Source organism: Furipterus horrens, unplaced genomic scaffold (genome assembly GCF_987537825.1).
Source record: "Furipterus horrens unplaced genomic scaffold, mFurHor1.1.pri manual_scaffold_3, whole genome shotgun sequence".
Taxonomy (NCBI): domain Eukaryota; kingdom Metazoa; phylum Chordata; class Mammalia; order Chiroptera; family Furipteridae; genus Furipterus; species Furipterus horrens.
The window spans coordinates 75,854,429-75,871,816 of record NW_028327173.1 but is presented as its reverse complement, the minus strand read 5'-3'; the positions used below and the strand labels follow the sequence as shown (position 1 = coordinate 75,871,816).

General features: G+C 38.6%; 1 long non-coding RNA gene and 1 pseudogene across 1 annotated transcript in view; both read right to left on the bottom strand.

The window, feature by feature from the left end:
- Positions 1-595: 595 nt before the first annotated feature.
- The window catches only part of LOC150015335 (uncharacterized), a 136,911-nt gene continuing 120,118 nt past the window's right edge, over positions 596-17,388 (bottom strand). The window contains exon 4 of the long non-coding RNA XR_016509725.1: positions 596-654. This is a non-coding gene — a long non-coding RNA (uncharacterized LOC150015335). The remainder of the gene's footprint in view (positions 655-17,388) is intronic.
- LOC150015338 (MICOS complex subunit MIC27 pseudogene) lies at positions 6,914-7,714 on the bottom strand (annotated as a pseudogene).

Sequence of the window (17,388 nt, the reverse complement as noted above, 5' to 3'; positions counted from 1 at the left end):
AATAAATCAAGTACAGGAAAAGAATTAAAGGGTTCTTAGTGATAAGTGTTTCTTCAGAGATTAAGGCACACAATTTTCTTATGCATATATTAACATTTTATGAGTGGATTCATGCAAGAGCAGTTTTTTCTCTGCATACACAAGTCATTCTTCGTCTTCTTCATACTCAGCCTCTGAAGCTCATTTTCAAAATTAAGGTTTTTTTCTTTTCCCTTTTCAAATAACTTTAAAGCAATTTTCGATTGAACCCATTATCCTTCTGTGATTTGCACTACCTGTAACATTCTTTTCACAATTCTTAGACTGCAAAACCTTTGGGGGCGGGAGGGAGGAGGAGGCAAGGTAAAGTTGCAAGGAAAAATACCTTGGAGTGGTCTGAGAGAATGCAATTTTCATTCTAGGTGAATTCCAAATGTATTCCTAGTCTTAAGAGGTTCTACAGAAGTTCTAATTATCTCTCTAATTATAATACATACTGAGGTTAAGTGTTCTTATCAAATGGTGCATTAAAATGGGTTTTATTCCCAAGCTGGGTCTAATAGAATGAGATACTGGCCTGAACACACAGAAATTGGTTTCCTTGTTCATTTTACTTACCAGATTGTGAGAGATTCTGAAGACAGGAGCCATCATTATCCAGTGCGATGATGTTGCCTAGAAACAAAGATAAGTTCCAATGTAAATTAGACTATAACAACTTTATCCTTTGTGCAATTTGTGTAATGTTTTTTGCAAATAGCATCTGATGGATCATAATTGAAATACATGAAATGTCGTTAGGAAGCATTGCATGTGATTTTACAGGTGAATTTGGGAGGCAGTGGGATTGGCGATTCTTTGTAAGAACAAGTATAGTGATCACACCGTACCTTTTCTCTACAACCTTTGGTGACTGTGAATATTTCCCTGAATAATGTACGAACTTCTCCAGACCCCTCCTGTCTGTCTGCTTAAAACCCTTCAACAGTTTGTCATTGCTCTTGGATAAAAATTAAAACCATTTCTCAGCATTGCCTACAAGCCCCAAGTGGTATGGTCCAGCCTTGTCCCGCAGCTTGCTTTGCTATGCTGCTTGCTTTCAGTTCTTCATAATCGTGGTTTTCCTTCCCATCTCAGGACCTTTGGACCTTCCTGATTATAATGCTCTTCTCTGATCTTTGAACATATCAACTCCTATTCATTCTTCAGATCTCAACTCCAGGAAGCATTCCCTAACATCTCTGACTAGATCAAATCTTTCCTGACTGCGAAACTATCAGAATCGTCTCATTTCTATATTTATCACAGTTACCATTTTAATTTTACGGTGTGGTTATTTTTTTTTAATTGTTAACATGCTTACATGGTTAAAAAAACAAATTGAAATAAAAAGATTTATAGTAAGCAATCTAGCTTTGATTCCTGTTCTCATCAACTTCATTACCTCTCCATTTAGATCTAAACATGTGTTTATTAGTTTCTTGTTTATCTTTCCAGTATTTATTTTTTGCAAGAACAAATGCAAATACATATCTTGTTTCCTCCTTTTTAATAAAAAGATAACATACTTTATACATGTTCTACACCATGCTATTTCCTCCCTAGCAATATACTCTCTCTGGAGTTCATTCTCTATCAAGACATAAAGAACCCCTCTACTTCTTTTTGCAGCGGCATAGAATGCCATTGGGTGACTCTTCCATGGTTTGTGGAACCAGTTCCTTATGCTGACAGTTAAGTTGCTTTCAATCTTTTACTATTACAAATAATGCAATTAATAACCACATGTGTGCATACCTCTATATGTTAATTTATGCATGTGTGGGTTGTAGGTAAATACCCAGAAGTAGGATTGCTGGGTCAAAGGACAAATGCATCAGTAATTTTGGTAGATATCTCCTTATTACCCTCCCTGTGGGCTGTATCATTTTGCACCTTCATCTGCAAAACATGAGTGTCCATTTCTTCACAGCTGTCCCATAGTGCTGTCCAATTTTGACTGGGAGGTGAGAATAGGTAACCAGTGCAGTTTTAATGTGCATCTTTCGTATTTTGAGTAGAGTTGACTGTCTTTTCATGTGCTTAAGGACAACTTGTAGTTTTGTGTGTATGAACTATCTGTCCATGTTCCTTGTCCATTTTCTATTGGGTGCTTAACCTTTTCTTCCCATTCTCTAGTTGCTTTTTATTATGGAGATGAGCCATTTATCTGTGGTATGTGTTGCCGATATTTTCCCCAGACTATAATTTGTTTTATGACTTTCCTTCCATGTGGTGTTTTGGAAAATTAATAGCTATTTCCCCTGCAAAGGCACTAATACTAGGAGGGCAGCTCCCACATCTCTTTTGCTATTACCGTGTCCCCCAAACCTGTTTCTTTATCTATAAAAAATGTGAGCCTTGTTATAAATGGTCTCCAGGACCCCTTTACCTCTGAAAGCCCATGATTCTGTTTTCTTACATTTTGGTTGACTTTCTCCTGCCTCCCCTGCCCTCTGCCTCTCTGAGCTTGACCTCAATGGTCTTACATGTCATTGGGAAATGGGGGCCTAACATAATGTTACCTGAGAAGTGCCCAGGAAGGCTCTGTCCTCCAATGTCCCACCAAATTTGCATCTGAAATTTCACCATGAGTAGGATTTCTGTCTTCTCAGTTCCCACTAATTTTGTTTAGGTCTTTGTTACCTCTTTTCTGGACTTAAGCCAGCCTCCAAGTTTGTCTGCTGGATTCAGTCTCTTCATCCCCCAGTCTATGTGCTGCCTCCAGATGACATTTCTTACAGAATAGCATTGATCCGGATACTTTTTCATCTAACTTTCTTGTATACTTATTCCTTTTATTATTAAGGTTCCAGGTCCCTTCCTAATAAAGCCCCAGACTACAGTTCCAGCTGCAAGCCTCATTATACCCTCCCTGGCACCTTGCGTTCCATCACACAGGCTGACACCACCATTCGCCTCTGTGCCCTTCTCAGTTCTCAGGCTGCTCCTTCCACCTGACATGTCCTCCTTTCATCCAGGTCTAATTCTACCTATAAAGGATTATCCATCTCACCATCCTTCTCTCAAGCTGAGATTCAGTTTTGCTTTCCCAGTGCCCTCCTAATAGTTTGAATAAAAATTCATGCAGGGCCCTGACTGGTGTGGCTCAGTTAGTTGGGCGTCATTCCACAAAATGAAAGGTCATTGGTTCAATTCCTGGTCAGAGCATGTGCCTGGGTTGCAGGTTTGGTCCTTGGTTGGGGTGCGTGTGAGAGGCAATCGATCAATGTTTCTCTCTCACATCGATGTTTCTTTCCCTCTCTTTCTCCCTCCCTTCCCCTCTCTGTAAAAATAAATAAATAAATAAATAAATAAATAAATAAATAAATAAATAACATATTTTGAAAAAATTCACCTTCTGTGTTATCTACATGACTCTCTGTCTACCAGAGCATAATCTCTTTGAGGGCAATAATGTGTTTTCTTTTTCATCCTCATAGGATTCTGTAAGAAATGATCTCTAAGACACTTATTGACTAGAATTGAAGCAACACACACTCCTGGGAACTTCATTTATTTTATTTTTTGTTTACTCTTTATTATATTTTTTCCATTATCATTTAATCCCCTTGTACCCCCCTCCCCCCAGCAATCACCACACTGTTGTCCATGCCCATGAGTCCTTTCTGCTCAATCCCTTCACCCCTTCACCTCCCCCCTCCCATTAGCTGTCATCCTACTTCTGGGAAGGGTACAAGTTAAATCTTAAATAGATGAGGGTTAATTAGTTTAACAGAATTTTTTAAAGTATGCTTCATGAAAACATAGTGTGCACATTTGTGTATATGTGTGTGTATACATGTGCACATGTCATCACATACTCATGGGAGGGGATTAGTGTTGAAAAGGAGAGAAAGTATCTAGAGGTTACAAGTTAAGGGCATTGAAGGGAACATTTTTTACTTTATGGTTTTTACAAAGAGCACCCCTGCTCATTCCTGCAACAACCTGTCTCATTATTCTGCCAAATTATACCTTTCCTATCTTTTTGATTTTGGATAAAATTTACCCAGAAACATTTTCTAGTTAACCCATAATCACCAGCCACCTTGTATCAATCTGACAGAGTAACACATTCTGCATGGATGTGTTTAGGCATTATTAAAGACATCTAATATATTTGAGGTGTCTTTTGTCCTAATCTTCTCTTTGGATTGTCCTTCCTAATAATACATTCGAATTTAATCTTGTAGCTTTTCCAGAGAAATAGCTTATGATTATATGATAATGAAATAATTCTTCTGGATATTTAATCTGGGTCAAATCCTGTTGATCTTGCCTTACAACACTCTCCTTTTGCTCTGCCCATGACTGCCTGGAATGAGGACATTTTCCCAGCTTCCCTTGCAGCTAAGTGTGGCTGTGTTCTTTCAAGTCAATGAGATATAAGCAAAAGTATAACTTCCAGAAATGTTTTTTAAAGTAAAAAGGTACCCTCATTTGGGCCCCATTCTCCTTCCAGCTGAGAGGGATGCCAAGGTAATTGATGAAACTTGAGCAATCATATTAGATTATGAAGTGGAAACTCTATGCTAAAAATGGCAGTGTAGCAAGATAGAAATAGCATGAGTTAATGACAACTTTCTAAAGATACACTTCTAGACCTACCTCCAGACTTCTTTTACATGAAAGAAAAGTAAGACTTCTGTCTGGTCTAGGTCTGCATTATTTAGGGTTTCATTATTCATGTGAAGCCTAATCATAATTAAATACAATCACAGAGAAGAACAGGACCTGGAGAATTATAAACAGTCCTCAAACAAGATCCAAATTGATGCTTTAGCTGGATACTAATACTAATACCAATAATAAATAATTAAAAGGGAGAAGAAGATCAAAATTATATCCTAAAGGGCATATTTCCTTCTCCTTGGTGAGAGTAGAGACTGTTCCCATATGCAGTTTGAAGATTCTAGAAGGGTAGGAAGTATCAGAGAGCTGAAGTGTAAACAAAAGGAAGCTAAAATGTAATGAATACTGGCATTTTAGGTTATCAATAACTGGGTTCAAAACATGAGAGGCGTGAATTTGGTGGCATGGTATCTTCATTTCTCAATCATTAGAACTAATTTTTGTTTATGGTGATTAACATATTAAAATAACTTTGAAGTAATACTACCTCCTCTTATTTAAGCTATCCTCAGGAATTTGAAAGAAGAGAACAAAGAATTCCAGTCTGGCATTACTTCACAAAGCTAACAACCAAGGAGATTCTTGCCAAGAATGCAGTGACATGGTTATTATATACTGGTGAGGAACCAGCCAGAAAGGAAAGTGATTCACCCTAAACCACCCAGTATTTAGTTCATAACAGAGTTAGGTTTTGAACTCTGCTCCCTTGAACTCAGCACCATTTTGTCCACCCATTTAATCTAGTCTCCATTAAGAATATGGGTTGTACCCTGAAAAACTGGGCTGAAGTGGAGTGGAATATTTGTCTTTGCCTTAAGGTCCTGGGTAATCAAACATTGAGCCTTCATCTACCACCTATGAAAGAGAAATTTGGCTTTCAAGATGTCTACAAAATACATTTTTTCAAGTCGTGTGTCTTTCTGATAGAAAGAAATGAGTTTTGCATGAGATACTATGGGATAAGGCACTTTATGTGCTGAGAAGTGCAGCATTCTGTTATACTCTCCAGTTCCCAAGAGTTTGCAGGTGGACCAGTCATGTTTACAGTTACAAAGTTGTGCTTGAGATAATGAAATGAAAAATAAATATGACTAACATTTTCTTTGGTACTACACAATAATTTCCCAAAGCACAGAGCTCTTCAAACAATAATACTGCTATTAAAAAAACAACCCTGATATGCTGTTTCTTTCTAATAATCTTTCAACATATTTCTTATTCATTACAAATTTCACACACCTGTATGTGTATAAAGCTGCTAAGTCCAAGCTGGATGTAACAAATCTTTATATAATGGGAGATGTTCTTTTTCACAGGTTCTCATCCCTATAGCTTAAGGAAAGTGGCCTATCTTAGAATCTCAGTTTTTTTAACATTGAGCATTAGTTCCATATATAAATAACCTAATCCCTTTATTTATAAATGTGAAAAATTGAGGTCCTATGAGAAGAAATACTGTGCCCAAGGTCACAATATTTTAATAAGTATATCTTCAGTTCCTCTTATATCTTTGTAAAGCAGATTAAAAATAAATATTTTCTCTTCCCTTCTGTTTTCTTACCCACCCAGGATTCCAGATGAAGTCCCAACTTTAGAATCATAAATATGGTACAACTAAGTGCTACTACATACTATTTATCAAATGATTATATTTTTACACTGAAGGAGTAAAAATGTATCATAACCACTGGTTCTTCTCACATTTGTTGTCAGCTTTTAATGTTTGGGTTGAACTGGCTGTTCTTTGCACTGAGGTGTGTGTGTGTGATGTGGTTTTTTTTGTTTTGTTTTTGTTTGTTTTTTTTGTCATAAAATATGTATATTTTATTTCAGCTCTGGGAAATGAAAAAAGAGGATAGGGAACATATCCTTCCACAAACCATTCTCATTTTGCTGGCATTCATTAGAAAAAGCTAAAGCAAATATATATGTGTATATGTATTTATATATCCACATACATATTTTTTCAGGTTTTAGTCTCATAAGTGTTTACATATTTATATTTTTATAAACACCCTTAAAAATCATCAAATGCATCCTAATACTACTACTTCTGCCTCTTCACCAATCATTTAATATTCTTTAGACTATATTTGCTGTTTGTGTTCTAGTCACTTGCGATTGGTCAAACTATACATTAGAAAGTCTAAAGGATAAATTTGCTTTAAGTTACGCTTTATGCGTTACAGTTACCCATTGCATGATTTTTTTAATCATTACTTGGAACTTCACACATCTGTAATTTTCTATGCAGACTAGTTCAGCTTCTAGTGCTGTACATATCTACGTCTTCTGGATGGGACTGCCTGTGATCCATAAGCTTAGCTTGGAGTCAGGCACAGACTGTGTAGCCACTGAAATGGATTCTGATTTAATCTTTTCAGATCTGAGCTCTGTTGGCAAAGCCAGTGAGTGTTTTAGGTCATGAGCTGTTTTTGCAGCCATTTCTACTTCAGCAGAGCTTCCTAGCTTAGTTTTTTCTTTAGGCTCAGGAAGTGACTCACTCCTGTTGTTTTTTGTTCCTAATGATTTAACCACTTCATAAATTTGCTGACTTATAGCATATACCTTTTTCCCAGTTACCTTTGCAATTATTACAGATTGAACTGGGTAACAAACAGTTGCTCCTAAAGTGGCCAGCCCCAATGAATAAGCAATTTTCTTTAATCTAGAACCTTTTCTTGCTGCAAGCAAGTCTGCCAATCCTGAAACAGTAATCACTCCAATTTTCAGAAGAAAATCTCAAGGTGGGTTCTTCACATAAACCTATGCATTTTTCCAAATCATACTGTATCCATTATTCCATTTTTCACAAAGACATAAACACCTTGCACCAGCCAATATAATGACCAGTTGTAGTGAGGATGGAGGTAAAGCATATTTGTAAATTATCAGGCTGTTCTTCAACATATTTAGACAGAAGAGGTGGTGAGGTATGTATGGGGAGCTGCTCTGGCTTCACTACCTGCTTTTTGGATTCCTCTTCTTTGGCTGCATGCACACTTACAAATGCAAACATCACACCTGCAGGTGTGGTTGTCAGCTTTCCCATCCTTAGGGCCACCACACTGTGACCCTCTTCACCCGAGTTTTCGTATGGCGAGCCTATGTAATGTGTTAACAGTTAATTAGTAGCATTTCAGAGCAAGTAGACCTTGCTAACACAACCAAGTTTCTTCCTCATGGTGGTGCTGAGCGCAGCTGCTGCTCTCAGGTGTCAATAAAGCCCAATGCAATGGAGACACTAGTCCAGGGCTAGGAGAAGGCTTCTCAGGGCAGCCAGTGAGCTGGCCAAGTAGCAGTGTTGGCTGCTGTTCTGAGCAAACTGCTAGATGCCCGAAGGACCCTGGCAACCCGGCACTAGCTCATAACACCTCTTATAGATATTCACATGGAACAAACTACTGGTACCCAAAAGGCAGCAAATATTTGTGAAAAGAGCCATATAGTGTTCAGAAAAAGAGACTGAGATTGTGGCGACCACATGTCCTCTAACTGGGTGATGTTTCCAACCTATCCACCTGCATCTGTCAAAACAGCATTTGACCAAGTTGTCATTCCTTGGTCTAGAGTTATCAGGAAAGGGTCAAGCAATTAATGAAACACCATGTTTTGGGGGAAGGAAGAGGCATAATAACATATTAAAATAACTAGGAGGTGATAAAATTCACATCTTCCATACATAATTTATTTGGCTGGCAATATCACAGGTATATAAAATATCAAAGCTCTTTTTAATGCATTCCAGAAGATTCAGTATTTTACCTATTTTGAAACTGATTAGGATGTAGTACTTTTCACTTTTCATCTCAGACATGTAGAATGAGAAGTGAGCTTGTTTTCCTAGTTTCATCTCATAAAAAAACAACTAATAAATTTATGAAGTATCTATTTAGCATCAACCCAATTTGCATGTGCCTGTGCTTAGAGACATTGGGATTAAAGTTTGGACCTGCATGATTCTTGGAGTGTACTTTAGACATCATGTAATTCATACAAATACCCTACTGAGTACCTTTTCTGGACCAGGCGAAGAAGGCTGTTTTGACATTACTATTTTGAGATTGCCACTTGGTAATTGTCACCTTCTCTATATTTTTTCCCTTCACAGGAGTATAAAAATCTCTGAACTTGTGTCACTGGTGTTTAATGAAAACTAATAGAAACTGATTGTCATGCAGAATACAGGGAATATAATTGGTTTCACAATTACTTAGTGCTCCTAAAAACAAACCACAGGGACTTCTAGCTGAGCATGGCAGATTAAAAAAAAAAAGATTATACCTTCAGTCCCTCTCAGTGTCCCATTAAGATGACAGTAAGAGGAGGGAATAGCCCACATCAATATGCACTATGAGAAAAAAAGAGGAAATAGCCATGTTTTGAATGTCAGAGAGCAGACAGATGGGCGATAACTGACTTAGTAGGGAGGAGAAAGCAAAATGGCAAGAGCCTGTAATAAAGCGAAAATCGGGCTTAATGGAGCCACAGAGGCCGGGAGAGTCTCAGCAATAGAGGCACCAGCTGCCTTCGAAGGGCTGCAGTCAGGATTGAAGCCCAGAGGAGGGGTTGAAATTCAGTTTAGAGGTAGTTCCACTGAGATGCCCTACAGTATCCGGCACTGCCAGTAGCTAGCCCTTCCCAAGCCAGCACAGCACTGCATTTATTCTTAGAAGAGGTTGAGTAAGGAGGTTCTAGACTAGAGAACACAGGGAATAGCTGAGGGTGCTTGAAGTGTCAAAAAATTGCCTCTATGCACCATTTTTTTCAGGAACCCACTAGAGGATATACTGCAAGATGAGGCGAAAACTCAGAAAGGCCCTGCCATTAGCTCAGAAACAGGAGAACGCAGAAAGAAAGTAGCCAAGGGACGCTCAGAGTGATTACTATGTAGCAGACTCAAGGAACACCTAGTCCAGATTGGAAGAGAAGGGCAGCGGATGAGTCCAAGGAGGTAGGCGAAGAAACCTGACAATCCGTCTGTTGTACTTGTTTGTAGGAAATGTATACTTAATGCTGCGAGTTTGGAGCTGTATTTGTGGAAAGTGCACAGAAAAACTATGCTAACAACTCAAAACAGGCAATTAATTACTCTGAGGATCAGAGCTGAAATCCTTCTATAAGAAAGAAAATACAATCTTAGTTCACTATGAGATCTAGTTATAAGTAAATGTCCATCACTGTCACAGGGTAAACATGGAATCCTGATTTATTCTAGTTGGTGACATATTACTCTCTGGCTAGGAAAAGAGAATGGTGACGAGGGGGAGCGCACGTGTGTGCATACTATTCGTGTGTGCTGGATAGCAAAAATGGCCACAATTCTCTCTCTCTGTTTCTTTCACAATGTGACTTTACAGCAACTTCTGTCAAGGTGGGGAGTCTATTTTTCTCCTCCCCTCAAATCCAGCTGGCCTTGTGGATAATACAGTGGGAGAACCAGAAAACCAGTTCTGAGCCTGGGTCTCAAGAAACTTCACATGCTTCCTTCTACTTGCAACCTTGGATTTTGCCCATCCTCTGTGTGACCAGGCCTGGCCTGGTTTGCGAGAAGATGAAAGGCCACCCCCGCTGAAGCCATTTAGGCCAGTCAGCCCCCAGCCAATCCAGTACTTACCGCAGCTGCATAAATGAGCTCAGCTGAGACTGGAAGGATCACCCAGCCTGTCCCAGTTTAAATTGTTGAGCCACAGAATTATGAATGAATAAATGGATACTTTAAGCCAATTTGGGGTGATTTGTTATGCAGCAAAAACTAATTGATACTATGTGTATATGTGTCTACAGGAAGGTGTTAATGCAATAAAGGTTGTCTTTGTGGTCTATAGTGGGACATCGATACACCTGTCTAATTCTGAAAAATCAAGCAACAGAAGAGAAGCAGATTATTTAGAAACAGAGACAAAAACAATGAATAGATTTTAAAGTGGATATCTGAGGAGTGTAAATCAGGGGTCAGAAGGGATAGATTTAGAGGACAGTAATTGTAATTATAGGCTTTGTAGAATTATTTTAAAAATTATGTACATATTTCATTTTGATAAAATTGAAAATTAAGTGGAAACAAAAAAGAAAAATAACTAAACTTCCAAATTATTGATAGTTTGCTTGTGCAGAGCATCTGCCACTGCCAGCAATAGTCATGTGTTCAACACATGCCCCGGTGGCTAGAGGAATTTTCGACTTAAGACATGGCCACAACCAACCCAATTTCGCCTTTTGATTAGTATTCAGTCTTTATGCTTGCATGCTTGTGGTTAGTACACAGTGGGAGAATTGAAAAGAAGCACATGGCAAAGTTGGATGCAATCTCAGACACTGCAGGTGTTCTCCAAGTTGCTAGTTTCCATTCTAATTGAGTCAAATAAGGACCGCAAACATCAAAAATAATGGAAAACTGGCTACAACCAAAATCAGGGCATGGAAAAATTGGTCATTAAAAATTATTCTGTGGTAACACTGTTGACTTGGCATGGATAAAAAGTGGAGCAAATCACCATAGTTCAACATGGTGAAGTGGCGCTGTAAAAACAACACACACACACACACACACACACACACACACACACACAATGGCAGTCAAAATAGCTGTTACCAGACAATCGCTGTCTTCTTTCCTGATACTACTCTCTGTGCTTTAAATATATTTTTCTCTGTGGAATTATTATTTTAAAATATGTTTACTTAATTTCCTTTCCCATATTAGGTTGGAAACAAGTAAGCAGTATTTAGAAAAGGTACAGAAGGTTAAAATATGATACCAGATAACAAGTGATATGTTTATTAGTCAGGATAGGCTAGTGTATGCTGCAGTAATGAAAAAACCCCAAATCTCTGTGACTTAATATTTCAGACTACATATCCAAAGATGGGTTTTCAGAAGTATTCTGGTTATCTAAGTCACTCAGAAATATAGGTTCATTTATGCTTCCATTATCACTTCCTCTCAAAGCTAACCAGAGGTGACACACATCAGTTCTGGTCATATTTCATTAGCAATGCCACTCATTTGGCCATGTCTAAATTCAAAATGGTGGGAAAATACAATCTTACAGTGTATCAGAAGAACTGGAGTATTTGTGATATATTCCAATTCAGTCTAGTGTTCTCTCTGCTGTTCAACAGTCATATAGCGCAGAGTATAAATTAGTTGTGTTTATTTTTATCTAAAGTATAAGAACTTTTTCTAAATGTGTTTTACAAAATTATTATGCTTTAAAGGCAGATGATGAATCTGGCAAAGGGGAGGGCATGGGAGGTTATATGAGGTACGAAAGTTATGTAAACTAATGTGGTTTCCTTTTTTTCTTCCTGCGGTTTAATGATGCAGCACTGTATTTGCAGACCAATCCTGGTCTCCCTTTAAGTGGTTGCTATAACAAGATAATTTTCTTTCACTGGATCCCTAACCAACTTATTTTTGCCTCTAAGCAAAGCCTTATTTTTGCCTAAATTTTGAAAATTGTGAGTTCAACTGAACACTACTTTTTGTAGGTTTTAAGAAATATCCCATGGTGGCCTGGAAATAAAAATGCAAGTATACCAGTGAGAATACTTTATTTATCTAAATTTCAAAGCAAAAGTTGCCCTTTGAGAAGGAGAGGTTAAGGCAAGCAGAGCCTACAGATGTGGAGGTTCAAAGAAGTATAGTTTTCAGATGAGGCAATGTGGAGTGGGGAAGGAGCAGGGTAGATTTCCATCTCTGGGGACCTAGGAAGGAAACTTATTTTCCTGGAGTTATTTGTGAAGAACTTCAATGATAAGCATTGGGCTTCTCTCTTGCATAGAAATGGAAACAGAGAAGTAGGGATTCCAAATGTTTAGTCAATGTCTCAAAACACTTTGATCCAACAACTTCAAATGCATTGTGCATCTAATTAAAGTATAGTTAGTTATACCTCCTTTCTAACAGCCAAAGAAGCAGGAAGCTAAATAATCTTCATTGCATTAGAGTAATAAAAACACATGGCAAGTAAATCAGTTGAAACAAGGTATACTTTCAAAAGAAAAGCAATTTCCAAAATGTTACAGAGTTAGAACTGATTTCAGCCAATTCCTTAGCTTCTCTAAAACACATGGTACATTCAGGCAGAAAGAAACTTCACTGAGATGAACCACATACCTAATTATCCTCATTTTGAATTCAAAATTCTTTATTATGGAAGGTTCCCACTAGTCTGAATTACAAATATTTAGGTCTTTAACAGGGTACCTAATGAGATCTGTTGTGAATATTTATTGTTAATATTGACACCCATGAGTATGTTCCATAAACTTCAAAATATTCATTAAGGGTTCTGAAAGTATCCTTCAGTCCTTACTCTCTAACAAGCTGGTGACATGTGATAGCCAGGTGTCTGAAGGAGTGATCTGAGCTGGTCTTCTCTTTTTTCCTATGTTACATGCATGGGATACTTGTGGCCTCAGACCCTTTATACTGCAAGTGGCAATGTACTGGGTTTAGATTATTATTTTATATATATTCTCTTATATAGATATAGATTATAGATTATTCATTTGTTTAAGTTCTTCTTATAGTTTATTAATTGATTTCTCTAGATCAGTTTCTCGATCTTGACAGTATTGACATTTAGGGTGGATAATTCTTTGTTATGAGGGAAGGCTGTCCTGTGCATTGTAAGGTAAATTTAGCGGCACCTCAGGCCTCTCCCAATTAGATATCAGTAGTACCTATTCCTTCTACTTGTGACAAACAATATGTCTCCAGAATTGTCAACTGTCCCTTGAAGGCCAAAATCGCCCCCACTTGAGAACCACTAGGTTAGACTACTGCTACCCAACAAAAAATACAATGCAAACAGAAGTGCAAGCCTCGGAAGTAATTTTAAATTTTCTAGTAGGTACATTAAACAAAAGTAAAAGGAAACTAGCAAAATAAATTATAGTGATTTTTATTTAACTCAATATGTCCAAAATATTATCTTTTCAACATATAACAATATAAAAAAATTATTCATGAAATATTTTCCGTAGTTTTTGTTTGTTTTTGCTTCCTAAATCTTCAAAATCTGATGTGTGCTTTACACTTACAGCACATCTCAATCTGGATGAGCCTCATGTCAAGGTCTCCGTAGCCGCATGTGGATTGTGGCTATCTTATTGGACAGTCTAGATGGCTGTTATGGACATTATGTTTATGGTTCTCCACAATTTGTATATTGAAAACCTAAGCCCCAACGGATGGTATTAAGGGGTAGAGAGGTAATTATGTTCGAATGAGTTCATAAAGGTGAATTTATGTCCTTATAAGAATAAACTAGAAGCCAATGCCAGGGTGGCTCACTGGAGTAAGCGCTTGCCTATGAACCAAGAATAGACTAGAGCTTGCTCCCTGGGCCATTCAAGATACAACGGGAAGACTGCTGTTTGCAAACTGGGAAGAAGGCCCCCTCCAGACACCAGGTCTGCCAAAGCCGTAAGCTTGGACTTCAGCCTCCAGAACTGTGAGATACAAACATTTGTTACTTAAGCCACTCAGTCTGTGGTATTCTGTTTTAGTCACCCGAGCTGACTAAGACAGTGGACTTGCTTTTTTTCAGTATCTCCTGTAAAATGCTGCCTGCTTTGCTTGCTGACATTTGGGTGCTAAGGTTCTCTCTCTCTGTAGCTATAAAGTAAGTTCTGGAAAGGCAGGGGCCATAACTTGTCCTGCTCACAGCTACAGACCTATTGCCTAGCATAGCGGCGGCAGCCGTCCGTCTCGAGAGACGATGGTGTAGCTTCTTAAGAGTCTATCTGCACAGCCGAGAATGGCTGTGCAGTCCGACTCGGGAGTGACATCGTATCTGTCTCCTCCCGTGTTGAATCGACATCTTGCGATGACGCTGAAGCTACAGAGCCTGGGCAGGGTGATATGGAGGGTCTGCTGTTGCCCATGCAGCAGACCCCCCCTCTCTTCGCAGCTGAAGGGTCCAAGGGAAAGACGGAGTCAATACAGCTTGGCTTCAGGTGCGCCGCAGGAGTTGCCGGTGTTGACTACAACGTCAAACCGCCTTAGGGACTCCGGCTCCGGATTTTCTGTCAGGGTTTACTCCCTTAGCCTTTCCCCTGAAGAGGTATGCCGCAAGGCAGCGGAGGTTTTTTGGAGTCAGAGTTTTCCTTCTCTGACTAGCATAGCACCTGACACAAAATCAGCACCCACTATTGAATGACTATGAGTGCACCCATATACCCGTACATGATGCCTTCTCTCGCTTTGACTACTGGCCACTTCACGCCAGTTTTGTGTGGGCACATTTTGCACCTAAAGAGCTGCACAATGGGAACTAAATATATGAATGACCATCTACCATGTTCTTTGATTTATCAAAAAACATTGTATTTAGGCTATGCTTCCTGTTAAATACATTATGTGAAACGATGAACATATGACTTACCAATTTATTGCAATGTTGGATTAATTAAAATTCTTTACCAAGCATTCTGGGGGGTAAGTAAGTTTGTAATTTTGTTGTTTTGTTTCAATGTATTAGGTTTTTGGATGAATCCTATTATAACACTGGTTAATAGAGGATAAAAGAAACCTCAGTCATGGCCATTCTTCCCTGTAAAGAGCCTTTTTTGTTTTTCATTCAAGACTACCATTTCAAGAATTAAAACAGCTCACAGAGTAACACTTGAATATGAGCTAGTGTAGCTGGGTCTATTTCTAAGAACAATCTCCTCTTTCGTGTATGCATTTTCCTCCATGTTGTTTCATTTGTGAATCTTCTTGCCCTGACAACCATCCCCAGAGATGCTGACAAGATGATGAGTAAGGCACCCCCAGCCCAAAGTATTTGCCTTTAATTTTTTTCATTTGAAAACAGAGTGGTTTTGAAATCTAATAGCATCTGCTTTCCAAAGCTGCAAGATCATCAAAAGCCTTTGGGGGGAGCTTTTTAAAAGACTAAAGGGACAAAAAAATTAAAATGACAAAAAATAGATAAAGAGGATCATGAGAATTAGGATATTTTCAAACAGGAAATTTTAAAAAAGTATGAAAGTATGCCAGGCTGTTGATTAGTAAACATATGTTAATTTTCTGGAAGAGGAAGTCTAAAAGGACCCTGCCTACAGAGATGATACTTCATTTGCTCTGGTGTGGGTCCTATGGCCTCATGGGTGATTTTGATGGGAACCAGTGATTTCATGTATGAATTAAAAAAGGGAGCATGTGATAGGAAGACCTATCCTAAGATCCTTCACTTTTCTCTTGTGAGCCTTTCTCTGGGCTAAGTAAGATCTTGTCCAGTGGTAACACCCTGTACATAAATGAGGGTTAATGAGAGGTACTTTGAGCTTACAGTGAAGATAGTTAAATCTGATTTTATCTGTTACTGACAACCTGTCTTTATACAAAGTCATTTACTCTAGTAATCAGTTTCTCTGCCTACAAAATGGATTTTGTAAGCAATGAATGATCCTTTCTGTTTGTTGAAAATGTACTTTAACATGAATTTAGGCTGTAGAAGATACATTAATTAAAACTATTATGATTATTCATTAGCATACAAAACAAAAGATGGGCCTTGCTTCTCAGTACTTCCTCCCAAACATTTTCTTGCTACCTTATTAGTTGGTAGAAAATCCCTTTTAACGTTCCCATAAGAAAATATCCTAAGATTCAGTCTGATGTATATTCAGACAAACACAATAGGACCACAGATATATAATAGAGGAACAAATATAGTACATGTTTTCTCTGACCTCAAATAAAAATCTCAATTTAACATAAGAGTTCCATAAAATTATTTCTTATTGATTTTAATATTTTCAAATACATAGCTTTTCTCTTATGATAATACTATTTCATATTTGATACCTAGAAACTTAAAGCATTCTTTTGTTTGTATTTTCCAAATAATAAGGCTAATTTCAATGAGACATAAATGAAAAGTGTGGTTAAAATGGCAGCGTAGGCAGACGTGACTCGCCTCTTTGTACAACCACATCAAAATTACAACTAAAATATAGGACAATCATCAGCCAGAACCATTGGAAATCGAGTTGAATGGAAGTCTGACAACTATGGAATTAAAGAAACCACATCCAATTGAGCTGGGTAGGAGGGGCACCTATGCTGAATAGGCTGGTCTCTCACCTAGGTGTGGTGGATAAAAATGTGCGAGGAATATCTCAGGAGTGAAGAGTCCAAGCCCCACACCAGGCCCCCCAGCCCAGGGTTCCAGTGCTAGGAAGATAAGTCCCCACGACTTCTGGCTGCAAAAACCAGTGGGGATTTGAAGAAACAGCTGGAGCCCCAAGTAATTCCTCTTAAAGAACCCACACATGGACTCACCTACTCAGACTCACTCCCTCTGAGCTCCAGCACCAGGGTAGCATCTTGAAAGGCATCAGTGGCATACAGGGAGGAACTGAATTGTCTGGCATCAAGGTGATCAGAGGCCATTGTCTCTTTTCTACACCCTTACCCCACAGACCTAGCAAGATGGTGCCATATCTGAGACTCCATCAACCTGGCTAACACTATTTGACCCACCTTGGAGATCCCCAGAGACTCTGCCCCACCCAACTTAGGGGCCCACACAAGCTGCTTTTCCATATGAATGGCTGGTCTTGGCTCATGCTTCACAACTTTCTAAATCCTATCAAAGAAGCAACAACTGGCCTCAGTGAGCTCTAGGCAAGGCACTAGCAGCATCCAGCTTAGATTTACAGCTTGGCTTTGCCTGGGAATCTCTAAGCCCAGCACAAGTAGCAACCACCTCAGAT